Source organism: Peromyscus leucopus, chromosome 16_21 (genome assembly GCF_004664715.2).
Source record: "Peromyscus leucopus breed LL Stock chromosome 16_21, UCI_PerLeu_2.1, whole genome shotgun sequence".
NCBI classification, from domain to species: Eukaryota; Metazoa; Chordata; class Mammalia; order Rodentia; family Cricetidae; genus Peromyscus; species Peromyscus leucopus.
The window spans coordinates 40655868-40681720 of record NC_051084.1 but is presented as its reverse complement, the minus strand read 5'-3'; the positions used below and the strand labels follow the sequence as shown (position 1 = coordinate 40681720).

The 25853-nt window shown below is 45.5% G+C and overlaps 1 protein-coding gene across 2 annotated transcripts in view; it reads right to left on the bottom strand.

The window, feature by feature from the left end:
• The window catches only part of Npas2 (neuronal PAS domain protein 2), a 183075-nt gene that overhangs the window by 145657 nt on the left and 11565 nt on the right, over positions 1-25853 (bottom strand). The window lies entirely within an intron of this gene.

The following is a 25853-nucleotide window of genomic DNA, read 5'->3' as shown; positions in this document are numbered from 1 at the left end:
GAATTTCCAGTAGAGGGTAGAAGGAACTTAGTTGTACTGTTCTTGGTTCCTTAGATGTGAAAAGACTCAGAAAAAAACTGTTTAGTCCAACCATAGGACCTCAGCTGCTGCCCCAAAGCATCTTTGGCACCAAATACTTCAGGGGACATCAGAACTCTATCACTCCAACTGACCTTTAAGTCACATTTTCATTTTTCTCTGCTCATAATCATTTTAAGATTTTTTTGAAAAGTATGTGTATGTGACCATGTGGAGGTCTGTGCACATGTGTACAGGTGACTGTAGAGGCCAGCAGAGGGAGTCCGACCCCCCAGGGCTGGAGTTTCCATTGTGAGCTGCCGGACATGGGTGCTGGGAACTAATCTCGGTCCTCTGAAAGAGCTCATGATGGCCAGTGACTTGTCCCTCCAGCCCTCCTGAGGTTTATAGACATGGTTTCTTCTGCTGGGAAAGCTCTACCCCCCTCTCTCCACCACTCAGGTCTCAGCTTAAATGTTACTCCCTCTGCCCTAGACTAGATCAAGTTCCTCACCATGGGTAACGTTCTACAGAGGTCCATTTGAAGTTCCCTCTTTCCAACCAGCCTGTAAGCCAGCAGTTCTAAACCTGTGGGTCGAGACCGCTTTGGGGGTTGCATATTAGATACGCAGATATAAATATTACAATTCATAACAGTAGCAGAATTACAGTTACGAAGTAGCCATGAAAATAGCTTTATGGCTGGGGGTCACCACAGCATGAGGAACTGTACTAAAGGGTCGCAGCGTCAGGAAGGTTGAGGACCACTGGTCAAAACTCTGCTTGTTTCCCTCTCATTTTCCTCTTCCGAGGCCCAATGGCAAAGAGGATCTCACCTGCAGAGACGTGGCCAGGTTTCTATCCTTAGAGAACAGTCTTTCCACGCAAACAGCTTGATTTTAGTATTTTATTCTTAATACCTGTTTCTTCCCCCAAGAGTTTGATCTTGCAACCTGACACAGTTTTAGCAAATATGTGTGTGTTCGGGGGAAGATCTTCACAGAGCTGAGGGCTGCTATATTTAAACCCAAGTACAACTGCAGAATCAGTACAGCGACATGCAAAGTGATGACCCTTAACGACTTAAAACAACCGATGCCGGTAATTAGGACTATTTTCATAGTATGGAGAAGATGATTTTTAGAAAGTGGAGTAGGGAGTAATTAATTTCACATAATAGTCACACTGGGACCTATTGTGAGCTCTGACGTTAATGATGTATTTCTCTTCTGTAATTAATTTTTATGTTCAGTCCTGGAAACCCTCCACTGACTTCTTCAGAATAGCTCTTCGCTCACACTCCTCATTCTCCTGGCCCCATCTACCACAGGCTACTACCCCCTTTAAAGAAAAGGACACACGGACAACCAGAAATAGATGCCCACCCAGCCGATTTTAGTTTGACCAATGCTTTCTCTGCTCAGAGAGGTAATTAGAGTAATTAATACAAAGAAAGGGAGCATCTTGGAACCACTGCTTTTCTCTGTGGCTCTTAAAAGTAGAAAGCTGAAGACCAAAGGAGACAGTATTCAGCAAGGAGTAGGGCAAGAGATCTGAGTTCAAATCCCGGTTCCCACCATCTACTTTATTTCTTTAGGTGCCCCTGTCACAGTTTTAAATGTAGGTAGCATTGTGACTGGAAGGGCTGAGTCACATGACCTGTGGCTTTTATGATAAAACAGTTCTAGGTGATAGCAAAAGCTTAATGGGAAGTACTCGTGATGGTTGGTCTCAGTTGTCAGCTTCGCTGGAGTAAGAAATTTGAGGACTGATGACATACACCTTAGTGCTGTCTGTGAGGGCAGTTCTGGAGAGGACAGACATGTAGGGCAGTGTCTGGGGCCCCAAATGTGGGCAACACCGAGCCATGGGCTGGTGGTTTTCCAAGTAAGTGTGCCTCCTATGGTTTCTGTAGCATCCATGACATAGGACTCAGGTGTCAATGGACTCAACACAGGCATCTCTCCTGGGAACTTACATGCCTTTGGTGCTAGGTCAGAAGTGCAAAAGTGTCTGGCTTCTTGAACTGAGCTGGCAGCAGAATTTGTATTTGTGTGTGTGTGTGTGTGTGTGTGTGTGTGTGTGTGTGTGTGTATTCTAGGTTCTGTTCCTCTAGACTAGAGGAAGCTGAATAACATGAAAACAAGGCTGACTTCACTCTCTTGGTCTAGACCTAGCATGCACACAAACTTATGAACACTGAGTAAGTCACATTTTTTAAAACCGCCACTAGAAAATGGGGTATAGGTCAGTGGTATAGTGTTTGCCTAGCATGAATGAGGCTCTGAGTCCCAACATGTGCACCAAAACAACCACCACCACCAAATAACAACAACAAAAACCCTGTATAATCATGTTCCTCTTTCTAAACCCTTGTATAGACGCATATATATATAGCACATGTACAAGTGTTTATGTGTGCTTGTATGAGTACAAATATGTACACACCACAGCATATGTGTGGAGGTCAGAGGGCAACCTTGGATGTTGGTCGTCTCTTTCCCCCTGTGAGACAGGGACTCTTGTTTGCTGCCATAGGTCATGATAGCCTTGTTCACAGTCTTCCAGGCTTTCTCTGTCTTGGCCTCCCATTTCACTGTGATGGGGCTGGGAATACAGATGCACACTGCTGTATCTGGGTTTAGATGCTCACTGCTGTATCTGGGTTTAGATGCTCACTGCTGTATCTGGCTCTAGATGCTCACTGCTGTATCTGGGTTTAGATGCTCACTGCTGTATCTGGGTTTAGATGCTCACTGCTGTATCTGAGTTTAGATGCTCACTGCTGTATCTGGGTTTAGATGTTCACTGCTGTATCTGGCTCTAGATGCTCACTTCTGTATCTGGCTTTAGATGCTCACTGCTGTATCTGGCTCTAGATGCTCACTGCTGTATCTGGCTTTATGTGGGTTCTGGGTATTTAAACTCAGGTCTTCATACTTGCAGTTGCTTTTCTGTTGCTGTGGTAAAATAGCATAACCAGAAGCAACTTATAGCAGGAGGAGCTTATGTTGAACTCAAGGACAAGGAGAGTCTCTAATGGCATGGAGGAGGCAGGGCAACAGGCAGCTGGAGCAGGAAGCTGAGAGATCACAGCTTCGACCACAAGATCAAGCAGAGAGGGCGACCTGGAAGTGGAGGCAGGGTTCTAACCACTCAAAAGCCCACCCTACCGCTGTACCTCCTCCGGCGAGCCTCTGTCTCCTAAAGGTTCCATAACCTCCCCCAACAGTGCACCCTCCGAGGACCCAGGGTTCAAATATGTGAGCTGTCGGGGACATCGATCATTCAAACCACCACACAAAGGCAAGTGCTTTATACACTGACTCATTTCCCAACCCCTTCTCCTTTCAAATTCTTAAAGAAAAGGATGCTTTAGAACCAGTTTTCCAGCCTGCCTATAACCAGTCATGGCTGAATAGGCATTGGGCAATGCGTAAGAGGGGCAGGCCAAGTCCTCAGATATGGGGGAAGCCTGGGATATACATCACAAAATAAGCTTGAGTGGCATGTTTATGGAGCAAATAGTGACCCAGTGACATTGTCCTCCTTTCATTTCTGTTGCTGTGGTAAAATATTCTGACCAAAAGCAACTTGGGGTAGAAAGGGTTTATTTCAGCTTCTATGTTATAGACCGTTTCTGAGGGAAGGCAAGGCGGACACTCAAAGGCAGGCTTACTTGCAAAATTCCACACAGCATTACCGCCTACCAAGGAGCTCACTTCACCACGGCCAAGGAAGTTCAGCAGGAACCAGAGAGGCAAGCAGGAGGCTGCCTGCTAGCTGGCTCACAGGTCAGTTTTTACTCAGCTAGCTTTCTCAAAGAGTTCAGGACCACCTGCTGAGGGATAACACCACCCACAGTGGGCTAGGCCCTCCAAGGTCAATTGAGAATCCAGACCCCCTCCCCTCCCCGCCACCCACCACAGACACACCTACAGGCCAATGTGATCTATAGGCAGTTCTCTCAGATGACTCTGTGCTCTGTCAAACTAACGGTTGAAGTTAATTAGGAACTTACCAAAGGAAAGTTGAGTTCCAGACTGAAGCATGGGCACAGACATGCATGCGTAGCAGAAACTGGGCACAGAGATGCACTCCCGGGTGCCTCTGGGCCAGATGTGCAGAGCTCACCTAAACACCAGGAAGACTGGGCAGGTGATCCCATTCTTTAAGCCAATGGCCTTTCAGTATCAGAACTCTCTCTAAAACAAAGGCCTGGCCACTCGTCTGATGGTGACCAATCTTGATGAGCACAGAGCCCGATGGTTGTATCCTAGGGTGGCCAGCACACTGACAGTCCCCTGGGCTGCTTCTAGTCATGGCAGCTTTTAATGGGAAGACAATGGGCTCTTTAGCTCCATGTCCCTGCCACACATATGCAGAAGGCCTCAGCAGGTGTTTACAAGAAGTTGAAAGTCAGAGGTGTGTGTGTGTGTGTGTGTGTGTGTGTGTGTGTGGTCTCAGGGCATGACATTTTAAGTTGCACTTGGACATCCTGTTCTTCCTCCCCGCCACTCCTAGAGATCTATGCCCAGCTCCATCAAAAGTGTGCCCCTGCCACTCTGGACCACCTACCCCGCTGACTTACACAGAGCCCTCTTCCTACCCCCTCTAAAATTGTGAATGGACTGTGAGTCTGGAAGGAGGGGTAAGGTGCATCGGTCTGGTCGCCAAGCCCATTCACACCTCTCCTTCTTATGTGGTGACCTCTCCTGGCCACAGCTCAAGCTGCTTTTTGAACCACATGAGCAGGGGTCTTGCCAAACACATGCGTCTCTCTAGATTCATGTTCTTGTGTTGTTTCTGATTTTATGGACACACTCAGATCATATTGTGTGGCTTTCATTATGTATCATTGTGTTCAACTTCTTCAAACATATCTTTTGAAAGAAAATTAACTACAGATAGTCAATAGTCCAATGAGGAAAACTATTCTCTTTCTTACCTTTCAGCTTCATCCCAAGTCTTCACTAATTTATCTCTATGAAGGTATATATGGAGAACATATGACTATTCGTCAATGAATATGTCTTCCATGTTGCCCTGGCAGCTGAGGCGGGGGGGGGGGGGGCCTCCAGCTGGGGCCACACAGTAGACCAGAGGCTCATGAGTAAGTGGGTGGAGAGAGCATGAAGTATTAGAAGCATTTCAGGAATGTGGAAAATAACTTAACGACACTGGCACTTAGTTTCAATTAAGCACAAATAAACTGTGTGCTTAATGAAAGAGGACAGAGACTAGTAACTAGCATCTTGCCTCCTTTTCAGTGGGCAGCGTTAAGTCACAGAGAAAGCCGCTGGCCTTCCATAGGTCCATAGGGAAGGATTCCTAAGAACCCATGCACATCTGGACCCCTTTCTATCTTGGTTTTGTGTTCTCTTAAGATGTAGATGTCAGGAAAATCTCATTAATTTTTGCTTGATTAAATAGGAATGTTAGTTCTAATCCATCTAATCAAAATATATTTCTGGAGGCCTAAACAGACTTATTTGGGGAGACACAGATGACTGAGAGCAGGGGCTTCTGAGGAGCCCTGTAGGAGAATCAGTAAGTATAGCTGTCTCCACAATCACTTTTCCCACTGAAGTGAACTCTTCAGAGTCTCTTTGATCCAGGCAGAGGCCTTTCCTGTGAGAGTTTCGGGGAACACTGGTTTAGAGTTGCTGACTGGTCATGTGTAAGGAGAAGCAGAGGTGGGCAGTTCATCGATTCCACTAGCTTGGAGAATGAGCTGGTTCTCTACCGTACTGCCAGCACCCAGAACCATGGTCCATGCCAATGACTGGGACAAGATCACGGTTGAAGGGGTGGATGGGTAGACTGGAAGATGGAGGAACGGAGGAAACAAGTGTGGGACCCATGAAGGAAAATGGGGTTTTCATTTTCATTAAGATCTGAAGAGCTCCCTCACATCTGGGCTGCAGACTAAATGCATGATGGGCCAATGGGAGGTGGTGGGGAAGACAACGAAACACCTGTAAGAACTGAGAGAGACAGAGACAGAGAGACAGAGAGAGAGGTGGGGGAGGGAGAGAGAGAGACAAAGAGACGGGGGGAGGGAGAGAGAGAGACAGAGACAAAGACAGAGAGACAGAGAGGTGGGGGAGGGAGGGAGGGAGGGAGAGAGAGAGACAGAGAGAGAGACAGAGAGAGAGAGACAGAGGGGTGGGGAGAGAGAGAGAGAGAGGGAGAGAGAGGGAGAGAGAGGGAGAGAGAGAGAGAGAGAGAGAGAGAGAGAGAGAGAGAGAGAGAGAGAGAGAGATATGAGATTCTATTAGTTGTGACATCTTCCAGACACCATATTCCTCCTGAATCTGAGGTGGTTCCAGCGAACCCACATTCTGGCCTTCACAAGACAGACTAAACAAGTCAGGAGACTTTCTCTCAGAACCACAAAGGGAAAATGATGACTCATTCCTGGAATTCCCCCAACACTGGGAATCCATGCTCAAATCTGTGGATAATTCAAGGAAAATAAAAGGATATGACCCAGTTGGATAGGAAGCTTACCCACAATACATATTTTGCCATATTAATATCCCCAAGATAGAGACATGAGCAGTCTAGAAAAATGCTATTCAGAGAAATATAATGCAACCCACACATGCAATTTAAAATATCGAGAAGTGGGCCAGCAAGATGGCGGTGGACACAGATGCCTACAGCAGGGGCTGATGATGAAAGTTCCTGGATTCCACAAAGCATTAAGAGAGAACAAACTCCTCTGGCTTCCACATCCATGCTGTGGCCCTGACGCACCTGCACTCACACAAAGATAAAATAAATGAAAAAAAAAATCCAGAAGACACATGTTTAGAAGATGATATAGATGAATGTAATTTTGGTCAGATATCTAATTTTAATCAACGTATCAAAATGTCATCATTCCAACATGTAATAAACATGAAACATATTAGTAGGGTACTCCATATTCTTTTTTTCTACCTGAATCTTTAAAATCTAATGTATATCTTAAACTTATGATGTAGCTTAACCACAACTCAGATCTCAGAAGCTCAGTAGCTACCCCTTTATACATCAAATAATAAGCTCAGGTTACTTTATTTGATGCCTATTTTCTTTGAGTTTCTGTGACAGTTTGAATGAGACTATCATTGACAGGGAACCTGCCACCGCACTCCCAGGGTGGTTATCTAGTGCTGGCCTTCCAAACATCATTTACAATACAGTAGTAGTCCTAGAGAAAGCCATGTGATCAGGCAAGCCAATCAGACTCCTGCTCTGGGACTCATTTTCAGAAGTTGGATGGGACAGGAGAGGAAGTGGTAGGTTACTCTGCCTCTCTTTCCTGAAGTTTCTAGGATGTCATTCTGAGTCTCTTCCCATTATGAGTTGAGGCTGTCTCAGGATGGGGCCATGAAGAGACAAAATTGTCACTTAAGATATCTGTGAACCAACCACGCCATAGACGATCTATGGAAATAAAGCTAAGACTGTCCTTACCCATACTGGGGGGAAGGTACTCAGGGAATTCCAATAAATGTAAGTGTCAGAGGGACAAAGGAACAAAAACCAATGGCTCCATGCCCTGAGGCTCAGTTCAGGTCTATAGATTTAGCTCCCAGTTCCATTTCCTTCCCAGTCTTCACTCACGTGTGTAGACTAATCTGAGTTGAGTTTCACAAATAGCACACACACCCCTCATTGTCCAGACCCTGCAAGTGAGGCGACATGACGAGCCTCAGAGGGAACACTGGGGACACTCAACAGGCAGGACCTGCATCTTCTAAGTTTCCTCAGTGCCATGTAGCTCCCATCCCCAGCCAAGGCCACCACGTGGCTTCAGATCTTTGTCCTCACACCTCTGTCCTGTGGATAGACATGCACTAGGAAGTCAAGTGGCCCCATTTTCTGCTGAAGCCTGTAGCTCTCCTCTGTTCCCACCCCTGAAGAAGCAGGATGGGCCAGACTTTGCCTTTCCACCAGGCTCTGAGTGGCCTCTCTGTCACTGCATAAAAGGCCTGTTCTGAAACACCGACCTCTCAAATCCATCTAGCACAGAAGGAGAGGTTCTAGACCCAATGGGATAAGCACAAGGGTGACAACCCTGTCGTCTGCATAGGTCTGAGGTTTCCCCTTTAGAATGATGTCCACAGTTGTCCAAAGAATTGTCACTCAGGGAATCCATGAGCCACCACTCGACACCCTGTGGAAACAGCTGGGTCCGGCCTCAGTGGCACTATGAACAGTAGGATACTCAGAGGATGCTGCTACATGCATATACATGCACTGTGCGATTTTATTTAGAGACAAAGCACAATTCCTCCTTTAGTTGAGGCGCTGTTCTCTCATGAGCAAGTTCCTGGTCGAATCAGAGAGCTCTGCTCTCAGGTAGCGCCCGAGCACTGCACTCTCTCAACAGGCAGGCACTTCATTCACTAGCAACAATGGGCAGTGTCACGAAATCTCAAGCACCCTCCTCAGGACCCGAGGGGGGGGGGCAGCTGGAGCGCCTTCACTCTGTGTCACACAGGAGACAGAGTTTCTAAGACTGGCCGTGAAAATCCATGACCCAAATGATTGATTCCCGCTCCCCTCCGAAAGCCCAGTGTGCTAATGACTGCTTCCTGTCTTCAGGGATACGGAAAGATAAGTGGGCGAGTTCATACTGAGACACATAATGGCCTTTTACAAAGCCCTTTCAACCCCTGTCCAGGAGCTGGGGCCAAGCCATCTGTGCCGATAATCTTCATCATCAAAGTGAGTGACCAGAGAACTGCTTCGTCAAGCCGGCCTCTAGCTGTGTCTGTGAGGATATTTCTAGAAAGGCAGAATGTAGCTGAGGATGCCCTAGAGCTCCGGGTCCTCCTGCCTCTCCCTCCCAGGTGTGAGGAGCATGCATGGACGCCACCACACCTGATTTCTTTTCTTTCTGTAGAGTACAGGACTAGAGCTGGTATGTATTGGTCACTGATTTCTTTTTGTTCTGCCATTCTTCGGAGGTCCATTATTCTTAGAGTCTCACAAATGTTTCTATTTCTTATTTTCTTCTGCCTTTCCAAAAGAGAAAGAAAGTCACCACTAGGTGGGTCTGGAACTTAATGCTGACTACATAGGGTACAGTGAGGAGGTAAATGTACAGATTTTGTGTTTCAAAGGGTCTTTCCATGAACGTTGCAGAATCACCTTTCCCCACAACGACTTCTTTTCATCAACTTTTAACAGACAACAGCACCTTTGGGGGGAAGCACACTATTTTCACGCCTCCCCTCCTCTTCTCCCCCCCCCCCCCGCCACGTATACCCCTGTTGGTAACCCCAGTAAAACTCATTGGCTCACCAAGAGTGACTTCTGTTCAATGGCTACTTTGGTCTGCTGTGGGTTCCCCTTTCTGGGTAAGTAGACATGTGTGTCTCCCCAGGAAAAGTCTCCCACAGGACACCTATGTGCAAGGAAACCCATACTCCTACCAGGAAACAAGGTAAGGGTTCGAGGTGACCCACAGCAGCCACTCCCTGAGTCCTGAGTGGATGGTACTTCTGACCACCACAGGCTACACCCCAAGATATAGAACTTGGGAGAACAAAGCAGAGAAACACTCAGAGCAACTGGGGACATGTAGCAACAAGCTTTTTTCCCAGAAAAAAAATTTGAGCTTGCTCACAGTCGAGAGAGGGGCTTATACATATGGGAAGTCTGCTGATTATGGGAATACTGAAGGTAAATCATTTCCAGCTCCACATCCATGCATCCACAGACTGGACATGCCTCCCACTTGTTGCTTCCTCCAGACAGCTCTCCAGCTCTCAACTGCTAAGGCTGAAAAGATTACCGCTTCAACCTCTGCTGGCATTGGTATGCTCTGTCCTTCAAAGGGGGCTTTTGAAAGGACTGGAGTTAGTCTTCACTGGCTCAGCAGGTAAGAGCACAGGCTGCTCTTCTGGAGGATCCGGATTCAGTACCTAGCACCCACAGGTTATGAACCACTTGTAGCTCCAGTTCCAACACCCTCTTCTGACCTCTGTGAGCACTGCATGTATGTGGCACATGCAGGCAAAACATCCATACACATACAACAAAAATACATAAATCATTTTAAAAGGGAGGTAGGAGGCTTTTAAGACACAAAGCATTCCCTAGATAAAGTATGGACCCTTTTATAGCAAGCTGGGATAATTTATGCCCGATGTAGGGGGACTGAGCCTCTGGAAATTCCCTTTTTACCATTTTCATTTTTTTTTTTTTTAAAAATCCTCTTTGGATCCTAGAGTGGTTAAAAGTCCAGTTCTGAACCAGATCCTACCCTCTTCATAAGAACTTCCAGTGACCTCACGCTCCTAACCTTAGTGCCTATAGTTCTAGAACATTATTTACATGATCCTGAAACCACAGCCTTAAAAAAAATACCCTGATAATGTTGAAAAAAAAAAATCAGGGCAGAGTCGGGAGGGTGCATCTGACTTGTGTGAACAACTGGAACACTCCAGGCCCACCCACACCACCAGGGCCTGCCCTGGCTTCTGCGAAGGGAAAGTCCTGAGGACTCCACTCTTCAATGATGCCAGACTCACTAAAGTTAAAGCCATGGCCCCATTCTTCACGGTCCTTCCCCCTTTCCTTCTGGCTTCCTCCTTTCCCCTCACCCCTACCAAAGACACATCTCCCTGAATCTTTCTCTGATCTTGTAGCTTCCTCATGCTTCAATAAAACGGAAGTGGATTTAAGACCACTAAAACTACTCCTGAATGTACAGGAAAAACAAAACAAAACAAAACAAAAAAACAAAAAACCTCCATCGATCTTCTCAGTTTTTTTTTTTCTTTTCTTTCTTCTTTTTTTGGTTTTTCACGACAGGGTTTCTCTGTGTAGCTTTGGAACCTGTCCTGGGTCTTGTTCTGTAGACCAGGCTGGCCTCGAACTCACAGAGATCTGCCTGGCTCTGTCTCCCAAGTGCTGGGATTAAAGTCGTGCGCCATCGTCACCCGGCCCTTCTCAGCGTTCTTATGCCTTCATGTGTTGCTAAAGCTTTCTGATAACTCGTGAAGTCAACATCGAACATGAACATGCCTTGGAGACTCACAAACCTCACACCCTGCTGAGCAGTCCCGCATGAGCGCACGAATTTAAAAAGACTTAGTTTCGTATTTACATATCCATTTCATTTCATTGTGATGCAATAGCCGTTAGGTGACTTGTATCATTGCGGCCACTTTTAAAGGGTCATTCAATGGCATCCGTTTGTCTTACAGAGAGAACGGCAGGGTAAGAAGAGAGCCGTGCCATATTTTTTTCAGCATCATTCTCTTTGTCCTTTTGACTCATCTTCAACTTCAGCTTTCTGGATAAAGGCAGCAGCAACTGTGTCGCCCTCCCCTTCGGGTCAAATTCCCAAAGAGAACACCACGGCCATTATTATCTCTCAGACGGCAAAAGCTTGAAGGGTTCACAGATAAAATTCTATATAGCAAATGTTTCATTTCCTTTCCAAGTGTGCATTTCGGGGAAAACAAGAGAGAAACTAAACGCCTCAGCAGCACACATCAGAAGGTTCCCCAGTCAAAGCAGGCTTACACTGAATGGCTGGCGGCCTTGGTTTAATGAGGTCACATTTTCTGTGTGATCTCAGGCAAATGGCTGAGCGTTTTCTGGCCCTTGGATGGTAGCATAGGTTGAATGTCCCCTCAAACATTTATATTGAACTTTAGCCGCCACTGTAATGGTATTAATAGGTGGAGCTTGCAGGGGTGGTTGGGTCATGGGGGTTCCACCCCTTATCACAGTAGGACATGTCTGGTTAAAGGGTGAGGCCAGCTGCCCCCACTCTGCCCCAGTGCTCATCCTTCTGTCTTCCATCATGGGACGAACTGCAGCATCGTGCCTTGGACTTGCCAGCCTCAAGACTCATTACCCAAACAAGCTCTAGCATTTATTATTTACCTCAATGTTTAGAATTACATTTCTAAACATGCAGCAGAAAGTGGGCCAAGCCGGTCTGCAAGTTATAAAGTGAGGACAATGTCGAGGAGCCAATGGTGAATACGGCCAACGCCTTTCCAACAGTGGACGACACAGCTACATTTTTCATTAAGTGGAACAAATACTGCGCAAAGGCCAAGGCCCAGCAGCCAAGACACTTCAGGTGAATGACCTGCTAATAAAATTCTTATTTCATGCTACAGAATCTCAAAACGCTTTATTCTTAGAACTCATAAAAATAGTTTAAATAACTTAAGGACACGGATAATTGTTCTTTCAGTGACAAAAATACTCCTTTTTTTAACTAAAAAAAAAAAGGCTTATTGTTATTCTTGGTAGTCAATGGCACAAGAGTTGTTATTAGGAGGGAAAAAAATCCTGACAGCTTTGAGTTAACTCCTACACACAGCGGATGTCATTTAATTTAAAAGTACACACACACACACAAAGGCAGAGGAGATGTCTTTTTAAAACCATCCCCTCTTCAAAAATTGCAGATGTCTTTCAAAACCCTACACAATATTTTTAGTTTATTTATAGAACTTAAGTAGTTTAAACACATTTTATGTAAAACTTAATGCTTTAAACTGAAAACTTTCTCCCCCCCCCCACATATTCTAGAAAAGTAAAATATTCCATTGCATCTCTTAATTATTAGACATGTTTCTACGGATGAATTTTCTGTAAATGTCAGAACAAAAACACACAAACAGAGGACCCCAAGTGTCCTGGGTGTCAGAATGCTATGGGTCGGTCCCACAACTGCGGAGACTGTATAGGCAAACCTGTGACACAGCCTTTGGACTTCAGTTCCTGATGCACCCAGGACAGGGAAGCCATGGCATTGAGCTTCCTGGGGTGTCACAGGAATTCACTGCTCCAGAAACTCTAGAATTGTTAGGCTGACCCATTCTTGATTGAAAGCTCTTCTGCTACGGTGAGGACTAGGTTGAGGCTGAGAGCAAGAACCCCAGTGTGGGTTCCTGTGGGCTGACTCTGTCCCCTAAACAGCTCTGCCCTTAGAGAAGCAGTCTTCCTAACAGCCAGTCTGCATTGAAGGGGGACAGTCAGGTGCATGGAGCATTCACACTAGGCACTGTTGGCAAGCTCCATGCCCAAGCACGTAGCAACCCAGCAGGGCTGACATCAGCTGGTCATAGCACAGGCCAGACCAGTGACTACCCACAGCCTGGGCACTGAACATCACTCAGTAAGCTTTCTGATGGTCAGTCTTCATGACAGGGAACACCAAATGGCTTCTACACCAACAAGTGTGCTGGGTCTATCTATTCCCAGCCAGTGCTACACTGGCCCTAAAAGATTGCATACCCAGACAGAGCCACATAAAAAAAACAGAACTCTCACTATAAGCTTGCAGGTCCCAGCCCAGGGCCCCAGCCTGCACTATATCAGACTTGTAGAAGTCACACCACTATGTAATAATAATCCCTGAAGCCAAGTAAGACCAGCGCCCCCCAAATAGCCAGGACTTGTAGGACTTGCTAAGGTGCAAGCTGCCAGATGAGCTGGTTGGTATTCCCCTTTCTAATTTGGGACCAACCAGAAAAACCAAGTGTGCGCCCCAACTTGTCACACAATTGACCCCTTTCTAGTTAACCCTACCCTCTCCCCAAATGACTTTTCTGTACCAATCATCTCCATTCAAGGAACACTTCCCAACCTTTTCTTTCTTTCCCTATAAACTTTTCTCCCCTGGGGCCAGTGGCCAACTTCCTTACTGCACTGAGGAGTAATAAGTCTTCACCCTCCTCCCTTGGGAGTCTTTCTTTATTCCAACAGGACAAGCTCTCTAATGCCTTCCTCACTCTCACCTCTATCTACATTTCTATCCAAAGCACTGAGGACAATTTAACAAATTCTAATGAAGACATCGGACATGGCTCCGGAAAAATGAACCTCTTCTCTCTCCTCCAGGTAGAGCGAGTGATCCATCTGGAAAGTGTTGGTGGTAAACAGTCACTGATGTAGATTCAGAACAATTGGAGGTGCCCCATACTCATCTGGGGATATGGAATATTGTAAGGTGCTAGCCTCTATGCCAATGGTTCTCAACTGTGAGTCGCGGCTCCTTTGTAGGGGGTCGAGCGACCCTTTCACAGGGGTCGCATATCAGATATTTACATTACAATTCATAACAGTAGCAAAATTACGGTTATGATGCAACAATGAAATAATTTTATGGTTGGGGGGTCACCACAGCATGAGGAACTGTATTAAAAGGTTGCAGCATTAGGAAGGTTGAGAACCATTTCTCTAAGCCAAATTGCCACCATCTTCATGAGGTCAAAGGTGCCTACTTGTGAGAAACTACCTCCACTGACTGGACTTGTTCTGTGGACTTCTGACATTCCCTCTTAAAAGGAGGGGTAAACAGAGGCACTGAACCCACAGCTAAGTATCCAGCCACCTCTCCCAGCCATTTGTATGTAATTCTGCCCTAATGGCATGCAGCTTCTGGGGCTCTGGGTAGGGCTAGAGTATACAGGGTAGGGAAAACTAGGGAGGAGGGGCTCCTCCTAGTCGGCTATGGGGTAGCCATCATCCATGCTGGGTGAAGACTTTCCAGGGCAACTGCTTTGGGAGTCGCATGTTGCTGCCAATAACCCCCCCCCCCGGGATTCTGTGTAAGCCAAATAAACCCACTGGTTCCCCTGTGGGAACTGTGGTAGACTTGTACTTTGGTTTTGTCATTGGGACATTAAGAGGGGGTAGTGAATGTTCACATATCCTCCAAAGAAAGCATCCTTGAGAAAGTGAAAGGTGGGGGAGATGCTAATACTAGGAGTTTTCCTCAATCATACTCTTAGTACTTCAGTTTTTACTACTGAGAGACATCAGTGTCTCGACCCATACTCTTATGGTTGTAAGGCCAGCAGGGAATGTGCAGAAACTTTTCATAATCACAGGCTCCTCCGTACTGCTGGAGGTTGAATAAGCTGGAGGTTGAACATTTGTATTTTGAAACAGGGTCTCATGTAGCCCAGGCTGGACTCAAACTTGCCACGCAGTTGTGGATGACTTTGAACTTCTGATCAACTTGCTTCCACTTCTCAAGTGCTTTTATTACAAGCATGTGCCAACATGCCTGGTTTATGTCATGCTAGGGATCACATCCAGGACTTTATGCATGTTAGGCAAGCACTCTCTTCACTGAGCTACATCCCTAGGGATGGTGGTGGGGAGCTGTAGATAAGGTAATAGCAGGATACAGGTGATATGAAGGGGAAATGGGAAAATAGGGGGAGATTAATTGGGGATCAGGTAGAGAGGTATAGAAAAGGAATAGGAGGGAGAAGGGACTTAAAAAAAACACCAAGGATGTTTGATATATAAATATAATATGATGTATTAAATGAAATTATACCAATCAAGATGATACTATTCCCCCCAAGAACCATAGATTATTTAACAAAAACCCTAGTAATAGGCATAAGAAACCTTTCAAGTTGTTGGTCTACAGAATCTAAGACACTCCAAAAACAATAGAACCTATTGCTATTTACCTGGGTTGCCTCCCAAAAGTTAAAGGTAAGTCCCTATTGCTGAAGACACTATACACTTTGGACATAGGACTCAGAGGATTTGAGGTGGAACTGCCCCAAAAGCCATCTCCCTGAGGACTAGATTTCACAGTGCCAGAAGATGTGATATGCAAGCTGCTAAAGGAGGAAAGTAATAAATACTCCTACCCAGATATGACCAGAATGGCAAGGTGTCCCTAAATGGTGCAACAGTGGACTTAGAGTTTGGATGTAACCAACAGCTGTCTAATTGGACTCAAGGCCTTCTTAACAGGGGAGAAATCATTTCTGGTGCTGTAAACCTAGCCAGCTTCTCATGTCTAGCAAGGGCATGAGTCTTAGAGGAAAACCTACTATGGCCATTTTCCTAAACCAGTATAATTCCTAACTGCATTCTAAATATTCATCCTTATGTCAACAGATAAGTGTGGCCCTCCCCATTTACCAAAGAAGCTTCTTTGGAGCAGTAGCAGGAGACCACTAAAGAAAGCCACAACCAGTCAAAATGCAGAGAACAACCAACCCTGGGGTGTCCAGACCCAACTGATACATCTACAACACAACTCCTGCCTCTGAGGTTCAGGGAACGTCCTGAAAGAGGGGGCAGCAGGCCTGGGCGAGCCAGAGGACCAACAAGTCTGCTGTGAGATTGGGCCTTCTAACAACAACAGAGGAGCAACACCCACGAAATCTCAACAGCATGACTGCCTCAACGAGACCTGGACAATTCCAACGCTCACTGACATCCCAGCACAGATGGAGAAATCTCCCAGGGCTGTGCTCCTAGATGAAGAGCTACAAGAAAGGAATGCTGTTGAGAGAGGAGAAATTAGGTCTCCCCAGGAAGGAAGCCCTTGATGGTTAAGCCCTAGAATATATACATATATGTATGTATGTATGTATATATGTATGTGTATGTATGCGTGTGCATATGTGCATGTGCATGTGTATGTGTATGTGTAATGTATATGTATGTATGTATGCAGTCAACACTGAATGGACTCAGCAGGTTGTAGTTCTATGTTGCTTTGTCTATATGTTTATGGAACGTAACAACAAGGTTATAGAGAAGGAGGCTGTGAATTTGGGTGGGGGGCAGACATGGGAGGAGAGGAAGAAAGGAGCAGGAGGGAAGAAATGATGTAACTGTATTTAAATGTTTAAACTGGTAAACTTTGGGGTAGCATTTGCATCTCCTTATTTGTGCTAATTCTCTGGAAACCAGTGTTCCAAGTATGAAGTCTATATTTAGAAAGAATCATCAAAAAACGTTTGCTGGTCATCGCTCTGAACTCTCTGAACATCTCAGATGAAGGTCCGCTAGGGTTTCTCAAAGTTCATGTGTTGACTTAACCCTTCAGGAAGCAGTTTTGGGAAGTAGGTCACTATGCATTAGCCAAGTAGTAGATTGCTGATTTAAAAAAAAAAAAAAAAGATGAGCATGGCTTCCTTGCTCCTGCCTTTATCCCTTCCACCTTGGTATTATGCAGTACCAAGGCCCTCACCATATGCCAGACTTCCTAACTACTGGAATCAAAAGACAAGTACATTTCTGTTTATTATAAATCCCAGTCTCAGGTAGTCTGTTACAGTAACAGAAAATGGCCTAGTGCAGGTTGGGGACATGAGTACTAAATCTCTCCAGTATCCCATTACATACTTAACACAGTGCTCAGAACCTGACAAATGCTGGGCCCATGGGAGACAGTTAAATCACTGTGTTGTGTATGGGGCCAATGCCAACCCTATGCTAGCTGGGTCAGCACTGACAAAAGAATCACCAGATTGGGCAAGACTGTGAGCTTACAGCAAGTGACAGTTGACAGGACCCCAAGAATCTGAGCATCATAGACCATCTTGGCAGGTCAGGTTTCTCTCTAAACACATTGCTTCTGTTTGCTTATCTTGTCTTCTCCAAGTATCAAGCCACTTTCTGCTTCCTGGGTGACCACAGAACCAAGGACACAAGGGCTAGACTACCTCAGCTCAGGAATGGGTTATCGCAATCACTTCCCATTTCCCAGCCTATCCGGACGACTAACGGATGAGGCAGTATCAGAAGTTCTGAGAAGGAGGTGGTTCAAGCAGGCATGTCCTATCACCTCACCCTGAGTCCTGATATCGTAGACAGGCTGATCAATGTCACTGCTTTCTGCCAAGGAAACGGAACACCAGGCTTTCTTAATCAAGAGAAAGCTCATATTAAGAATTTGGAAAGCACTTTAGTCTAAATTGCTCTCTCTTTTGTTTGATATAAATGTTAAGAAATAACAGAAAAGACAGGTCAATTGCAAAACTCGGCACACAGGACAAGCTATATCAAAACACCCAAAGCGTACAGAAAAAACAAAACAAAACAAAACAAAAACAACACTTCAAAGTGAGCTGTTTTCTGAGGCTGATACAACAGCCTCACATAACGACAGCTCTGATTACCTGGTTACCTGTTTATCGGAAGTATGTGCTTGCCCACCCCCGGCCAAACAATAAACTAAATCATTGTTGGTGGCCCGATTTTAAAATGTGTGTGCCAACAGCGGGAGTGTGGGTGGGGTGGAGATGGCCAACAATTAAAACTTGAACCAAGTAGAGACTTTGAGCTCTGATCAGAAAAATGGATGAAATGTCCAGATGAGACTGATCAGCCAGGGAACACCAGGAGAGAGACACCAGCATTTCCCAGCCCTCTCTGGGTCATCTTATCAAACCGTATGTTCTTTGTTTGTTTGTTTGTTTTTCATTTTTTTTTTTTATAAAAGAATGCAAGTAGAGTTTATAAAAAAAATGGTCTGGATGTTTTTGCTGAGAGAAGGAATGGGCCACGGAACTTCATGGTCAGTGACATCGCCTCAATGTAGATAATTTGATGGTGGTTAGGTGTTGATCACTTCCCAAAGACACCAGGTGCAACCCCAAAGGTGTGCACGCATCACCACAGAGAATCCTCAGGACAGCATGAGGAACCAGGTTCAACTATTACACCCGTTATTTTACAGAGCAAGAAATGACTGGCTGGATGTAAGCAATTTTCCAAGATGCAAACCTGGCAGAAGCAGACCCAAGATTTAACTCCAGGCAGCCAGTTCCAAATCCTGTTCCGGAGCCCTGGCTGCTTACATACCCTCCCCGGGCTGACAGTGTCCACATGGAAATGGATTCAGAGCATCAGCTGCTCGTTTCCATCAGTATGTGTGACCATTTGGGTGGATACACTTTCAGTGCCTCTGCCCCACAACTAGAAGACTTGTGACATCACAGGCTTCCATGTTCTTCGGGACATGAAGTGGAGGGTCTGACTGCAGATGCCAAACACCCAAATCCTTGAGAACTTCAGGCTGTGTAGATTCGGATAGCCTGTAGGAAGGGCTGTAGACTTAAAGGTGCCTGGAGTGTGAAACAGCCAGCAGAAGGCACTATCTGAGGGTCCCCAGGAACTTGGAAGATTTGATTTCTGCAAATGAAGCCCATGGTCCAGTGGGAAAGAGCTACAGAAGCTGACAGCTTCGGAACAGAAATATACATCCTGCCGTGGAACAGACATACAAGAGGGTCTGTGCAAACCCAGAAGATGGAAGCTGGTCCCTCAGGGAAGGCGGGTAAGGGCAGAAAGAAGCATGCTCGAGGCAGAGGTCACACACACAGGCGAAGGCTCAGAGTCCTAGAAAGGAGCTAAACACAAGTACCACTTACTGTTCACATAAAACATCACATTCAACCCCCGGACATGGATGAGAAGGGTTAGAACACTTAGCATGTGCTGATCAGGGGCAGCTTTTACACAATCCTAAATTCCATAAAAAAGAATGACGGTGTAATTTAAGCAAGCAGAAGCGCTTATAAGTGTGGTTCACAGTCTATAGAAGATGAACTAGCTTCAAAAGCTGAACATACCTGATCTTTAAAACATGGGTAAGGCTTTTTAATCGACACAATAGTAATTGTACCTAGACAGGACACAGTGCAGCACTCTAAGGATCAGATCAGGCCCACTAGAGGAACTAATACCTCCCAGACACATTTCTTTATGTTACAAACATTCAAACTCCTCCATGTTGTCAATTCTGAAATAGCACATCGGATGGTGTCAATCACAGAACACCAGAGGTTATCCTTCTTGTCTCCCCACATCTCATCCTCCTCCTAGCCTTTGCTGACCTCTATCCTTCTCGTTATGTCTATGAAATCAACCTTTTAAGCCTTCACATGTGAGAATATGCGGTACTGTCTTTCTGTAGGCACAAACATGTAACTTGTAGGAAACCAATGCTCTAGACACCCTAGGTGTTGATTTTTTGATAAAAACAAAGAGGAAGGAGTATGCTCTGTGGATTGCCAAAATGATCTGCATCCAAACATTAACAGTCATTTCTAAACCGTAATCATATTTTTTTGAATATGAGAACCACTTCCCTAAAACAAAGGAGTAAAATACACTTTAGTCTTAAGTACCGATGGTTTTCAAAACGAGCCTACCCTTATTATGTCATCCGATCATCACAAGTGGAAGGTGGCTTCTAGTCCCAACTGAGTGCCTGCCAACAATCTAAGTATAGTTCTTTCCATTTATCAAAGAAGCTTCTTTTTGCAGCCGATGGAAGCTACTACAGAGAGCCACATCTGGCCCAAATGCAGAGAATAAGTGAGTGTGGAGGTGCCCAGTCCCAGCTGATACATTACAGCATAACCCCTATACCTACAGCCCAGGAAACATTGTAGAAGAAAGGACAGAAACACGGTAATAGTCAGAGGATTAGGATGCCTGCTTCAAGATAGCATCATTTAGATAGAAGAGGGTTGCTGTACCCTTGAAATCTCAACAATATGGTGGCCTAAATACGACCTGCATGATGACCATACCAGCCCATATGTCAACATGTGTGGGGAAGTCTCACAAATCCTTACCCATAGATGAAGAACTCCAGGCAACCAGGCTGCTGAGGGAGGGAGAATTATTTTGTCCAGGAATGAGTCTCCAATAGTGTGTCAAATCCCAAGAACTCATCCCTATTAGACATGTGCATATAAGCAACACTAAATGTACTCAGTAGGCTGGGTGGGTGGGTGGGTGGGTGGGTGGGTGGGTGGATGGATGGATGGATGGATGGATGGATGGATAGAGCTGGAGGAGGACAGGAAGGATGGAAATGATATAAATACAATGTACATTGTATGAGAAAAACTCAAACAATTTTTAAAAAACTGAATAGTTCTGAATAAAACAAAAACAAATAGAAATAAAACAAACAAAAAGTGGGCCTTGTTCTCTTTAGCGCTTCAGAGTAGATAACTTCTCTGAGGCTAAAAATGGCCTTGTTCTCTTCTGTGCTTCAGAGTAAATAACTTCTCTGAGGCTAAAAATGGTGGGAAGACCAGTGGGCTGGGTTGCTTGGCCCGTAAAGGCCACAGTCAGTGAGTCTGGTGACCTGAGTTTAGTCCTTGGGACCCACATGGTGGGAAGAGAAGAGAGTCCCCATAAATTATTCTCAGAAATCCACAGGTATACTGTAACACACACACACACACACACACACACACACACACACACGCACGCACGCACGCACGCACGCACGCACACACACACACACTGAATAAATAAGTAAATATATTAAAAGAATCTGGACTGGGGGGGGGGGTGTCTCCTGATGTTGGAGACCCAGCTCTCTGCACCTCCACTCACTAACTCTGCAAATCAAGCTTCAAGGACAGTAAGTCACATTCTGAGTTCATGGACAGCACAGTTAACATCCAATTTACGGGAGTCAGAAAAATGAACCAAACTGGTGATAGCAACTGGGAGCTTAGATGACCTAAGATTTTCCTCTTATGTCCACATGACCATCCTGTCTTTGCTCCTAAGATGATTGATGCCTCTACTGGACAGCAGGTAGGGAGAGAGAGGAAGGCTGTTCCAGAGAGCACAGTGAAGAAGAGGCAGGTGGCAACCTCAGAATGGGAGGCTTGGGGGTGTTTTCCTCAAAGGCTCTGCTGTGGCTGAGCCTCAGGCTCCCTTCTGTAACATGATGGCTCTGGCGTTCTGACTCATAGCCAGGCCAACTCCTCAGGCCAGTGGAGCCATTCCTGGAAAGCAACAACTCTGAAGATGCCTTTCTTCCACATCATCTCTTCTCAGGATGTGCCCCATTTTTCTTCCTTTTAGCTCAAAGAGGACAAAAGCACTCATTTAAAAGAAACTCAGTTTAACGTCAGTCACATAGGAAACTAACTCCAAATGCAGCCAAGAGTTTCTTTGGTACTTATCAAAATACTTCAAATGGAGTGTGCAATCTGTTTGTCTTTAAAAAAAAAAAAAGTACTGAAGACATAACACAGAGAATGGACGGTGAGGGCAAATACAGCCTTTCAAGGGTACAGCACTGTTATACCACTGGACCACAATGATCTAAATGAATTATCTATTCTACAAGAATTCAAATGAGTGAAGGTCTTTGATTTTTCTGTAATAGCCTTCTTAGGGTGTTAGAATTTACCCTAGAACACTTGAAAATTCTACAAGGGTGGGTCCCATTCTTGCATGACCCAGATGTCTGTAAGCACCCTAACTCACTAGAAATAGCAAAGGACTATGACCATCAATAAAACTATACTGAAGTGCTCAAAAATATCCTTGATTTTGATTATTTATCTTGGAAAAAAACTTACCCTAGAACTAAGGGAAGCTCTTTGTTTCCAATTCATCCAATTCTCTCATGCTCTTTATGCAATCCTTTGGTATTTCTGACTAAATATTCCCCTACCTGGGAAAACTCAACCTTCCATACCACCATTGCTCTACAAAGAAACTTTTGTCTGCTACCTACCAATCTTACTTTCTTTCTTTTTCTTTCCTTCCTTCTTTCTTTCCTTCCCTCCCTCTTCCTTCCTTCATCCCTCCCTCTTTCTCTCTTTCTTTCTTTTCTTTTTTCTTTCTTTCTTTTCCTTCCATCCATCCACCCATCTATCCACTCATTCACCCATCCATCCACCCACCCATCCACCCATCCATCTATCCACCCACCCACCCACCCACCCACCCACCCATCCACCCATCCACCCATCCACCCATCCACCCACCCACCCACCCACCCACCCATCCACCCATCCATCCATCCATCCATCCATCCATCCATCCATCCATCCATCCACCCACCCACCCACCCATCCACCCATCCATCCATCCATCCACCCACCCACCCACCCACCCATCTTTCTACATGGCTGGGATCAAATCAAAGCCTCCTCCCTGCTAGCCACGTGATCCACTACTGTATCAATCACATCTTTCATCTGGCTTGTTATTCCTTCTGTCTGACACCCTTCCTTAATCAGTTCGAGTGCTGACTTCCTAGAGTTTTGACACTGTGTATGCAAGGATTCTTCTTTTGTACCCTTTCACATGCAGCCAGAAATAATACAAATGGATATTCCTAAAGGATTCTGAAGGAAAAAAAATAGTAATTCCTTGGACTCATTCTAATGAGGCGTTGAATGGCTAACTTAAACCCTCTGGGGATAAATATGATGTTGTGTGTGCATGCATATGTCAATCATAAGACAGGCCAAGTTATCTTTATGTTTACAGATTTTGTTTGATTTCATAAATGGTGGTGGGCAGAAAGGTAGGCAAATAAGTAACAGATGTAATTGGGCTCCCTGGTGCTCCCATACAAGAAGAACCTGGTACCTCTGTCCATGGCTGCCAAAGCCATCAGAGGAGGGGCGGGAGGCAGGGGGAGGCTGTGGTGTCCTGCCCTGCTCTTAGCAAAGTAAGTAGACCCCCTCAGGGGTATTCTCCTACAGTTAAAATGAAGAAACAACCCGCAAAGTGCTATTACAAGCACCGGAGAGATGGTTCAGTGGTTAAGAGTGCTTACTGCTCTTCCAGAGGACCTGGGTTCGGTTCCCCACACCCACGCCACCTCGGAGTGGAGCTCACAGCTGCTTGAAACTCCAGCTCCAGGAGATCTGACCCCTTCTTTCAGTCTCCACAGACACCTGCACCCCCATGTGCCTATCTCCACAAATGCACACATACATACATTAATTTGCAAACAAAACAACAAAAAAACAAAACAATCAACCTTGGACAATTCTGTTGCTGGAAAGCCTATAATACTTTGGTTATATGTTCCTTTCCTTTACACTAAGCACTGAGGTTTGCACTCATGTGTGAGGGGGTAGATTTTACCATATCCCTAACCGACTTCTAGAAGGCACTTCCAGAGACTTCTCCACCGTTTTCTAGGCACCTAGGGGGATACAAACCTAGGTGAAATGTTGGTTTACAAACATGGTAGCCAGGTAGCTCCCACCATTTTTTTTAAACAGTGACTTGGCAATTGAGCCTGGCTGAAGGAAGTTGTACCTGCCTGCAAGCAAATGAGGAGGGACAGAATGAGTGTCCTGATTTAACAGTCCTTATTACAGGCAGAGAAACAATTTTGAAAAGCAGGTTAGCTACGCAAAGATGGCAGGGAATGGAATAATGATGGTGCCCTAAAAAGGTTTTCCTGCAAGAGCTCCTCTTTTGTATCCTTTCACTGGCAGCCTCCTCTCCCCCAGGGCTGGGTGGCGTAGGACACCAAATTGCACACACCCTACCGCGCACAATAACCACACACTTGAGCAAAGTGCTTAAGTCGAAGAAGGTGTACTTGATTTGTTCTAGGTACATTCTCTATCTCCTTGGAGGTGGCATTTCAGAAAAAAAAAAAAAGTAAATAAACACCGGTAATTCTATTTTGGGCCCTATTTATAAAGGATTGCATTCAAGCTCTGACTCCAGTCTAGTGACTCATCTCACTCCTCTGGGCCTCAACGTCTTCCTTGGGAAAAAAAAAGGCAATAAAGTAACCCTGCCCTCAAGAGAGTATCACTGAGGCAAAGGGAAGTCAGATATGTGTGGAGATGATGACAATGACCTCTGCTGGGGCTCCCCCTCTCCAAGGTGATGCCTGGAGCTAATGAGAGTCTACTTGTGTAACTGCTAGAGGTGAAATGATAAGGAGATGCCCAGAAAGGGACGGTGCCAGTGTGAATCCTGTGGCCAAGCCCCTGCTGCTGTGAATCTGAGGACTCTTGGAAGTTAAGGTAAACTCCAGCTGGACAGGAGAAATCATTCTGGTGTCTCATTACACAGAGATTGATGATAGCGAATGATGAGGCAACATGGAATTCTTTTTTAAAGCCTTCTTTTTATTTTATTTCAAAGTGTGTGTGTGTGTGTGTGTGTGTGTGTGTGTGTGTGTGTGTGTGTGTAGATGCCCACAGAGGCCAGAAGGGGGTGTCAGATTCCCCTGGAGCTGGGGTGATTCTAACCACTGAGCCATCTGAAGGAAATCTCATCTTTTAAGCAGCTAGAAGAGAGAATTGTGAATGTTCTCATTACAAGGAAGTGAGACATGTTCGAGATGATGGACAAGCTGTTTCCTGAGCTGACCCACACACAGTATAAAAATATAGCGGGGAGACACACGGTATCCCAAAAGGATAGACAGTTATCTGCAGTTTTTCAACTCAATGTTCCTAGTTTCATTCCTGCTGATATGAAAAACACCAGGACCAAGAGCAACCCGGGGAAGAAAAGGTTTATTTCAGCTTCTACTTCCACCAGGGAGTGAAGCCAGGATGGGAACTCAAGGAATGAACTGAAGCTGAAACCATGGAGTGATGCTGCCTACTGGCATCTCTCAAGCTCATGCTCAGCTAGTTACACAAGAATTCTTACAGGGCCCAGACCCACATGGCCAGGAATGCCACTGCCCAGTAGGCTGGGCTCTCCTGACTCAATCAAGAATATGCCTTGCAGACATACCCACAGGCCCATCCAATTGGAGCAATTCTTCAACTGAGGCTCCATCTGTCCAGTAGGTAAGTACTTTAGTACTTACAGTAAGTACTGTAAGGTGTGCCATGCTGGCAACAAAACTACCCAGGACAGTTACTAAAGTACTTACTGTTCATTACAGAGGCAAGGTACATTTTTTTTTAATTATTTATCTGAAAAGTTGGATGTCAGCAACTAATAGCGAGGAGAGGTTCACTGAAGGAGTGTGGCCAGTCCCAGCCCAGCCTTGTCCTCATTTCTCCTTGTGCTGGTTGTCTACAGAACTCGGACTTCTTTATCTTATTAGTCACATGTCAGAACACAGATTGTGGTGAGCATGTGGAGAGATAAGGGAAGGCAGGGCAAAGTTGGCCTTTCTGCATACAGCACGAACCTCCCAGGTCTTCTGGGCGGTGCATGAGTTAGCAGTGGACTGCTGGAACCAGAGCCCAAGAAGCCCCTGATTCTCCAGGTGTCCTTGGGTCCAAGTGGAGGAAGGAAAGTACCCCGCCACCCAGAAATGGACAGGC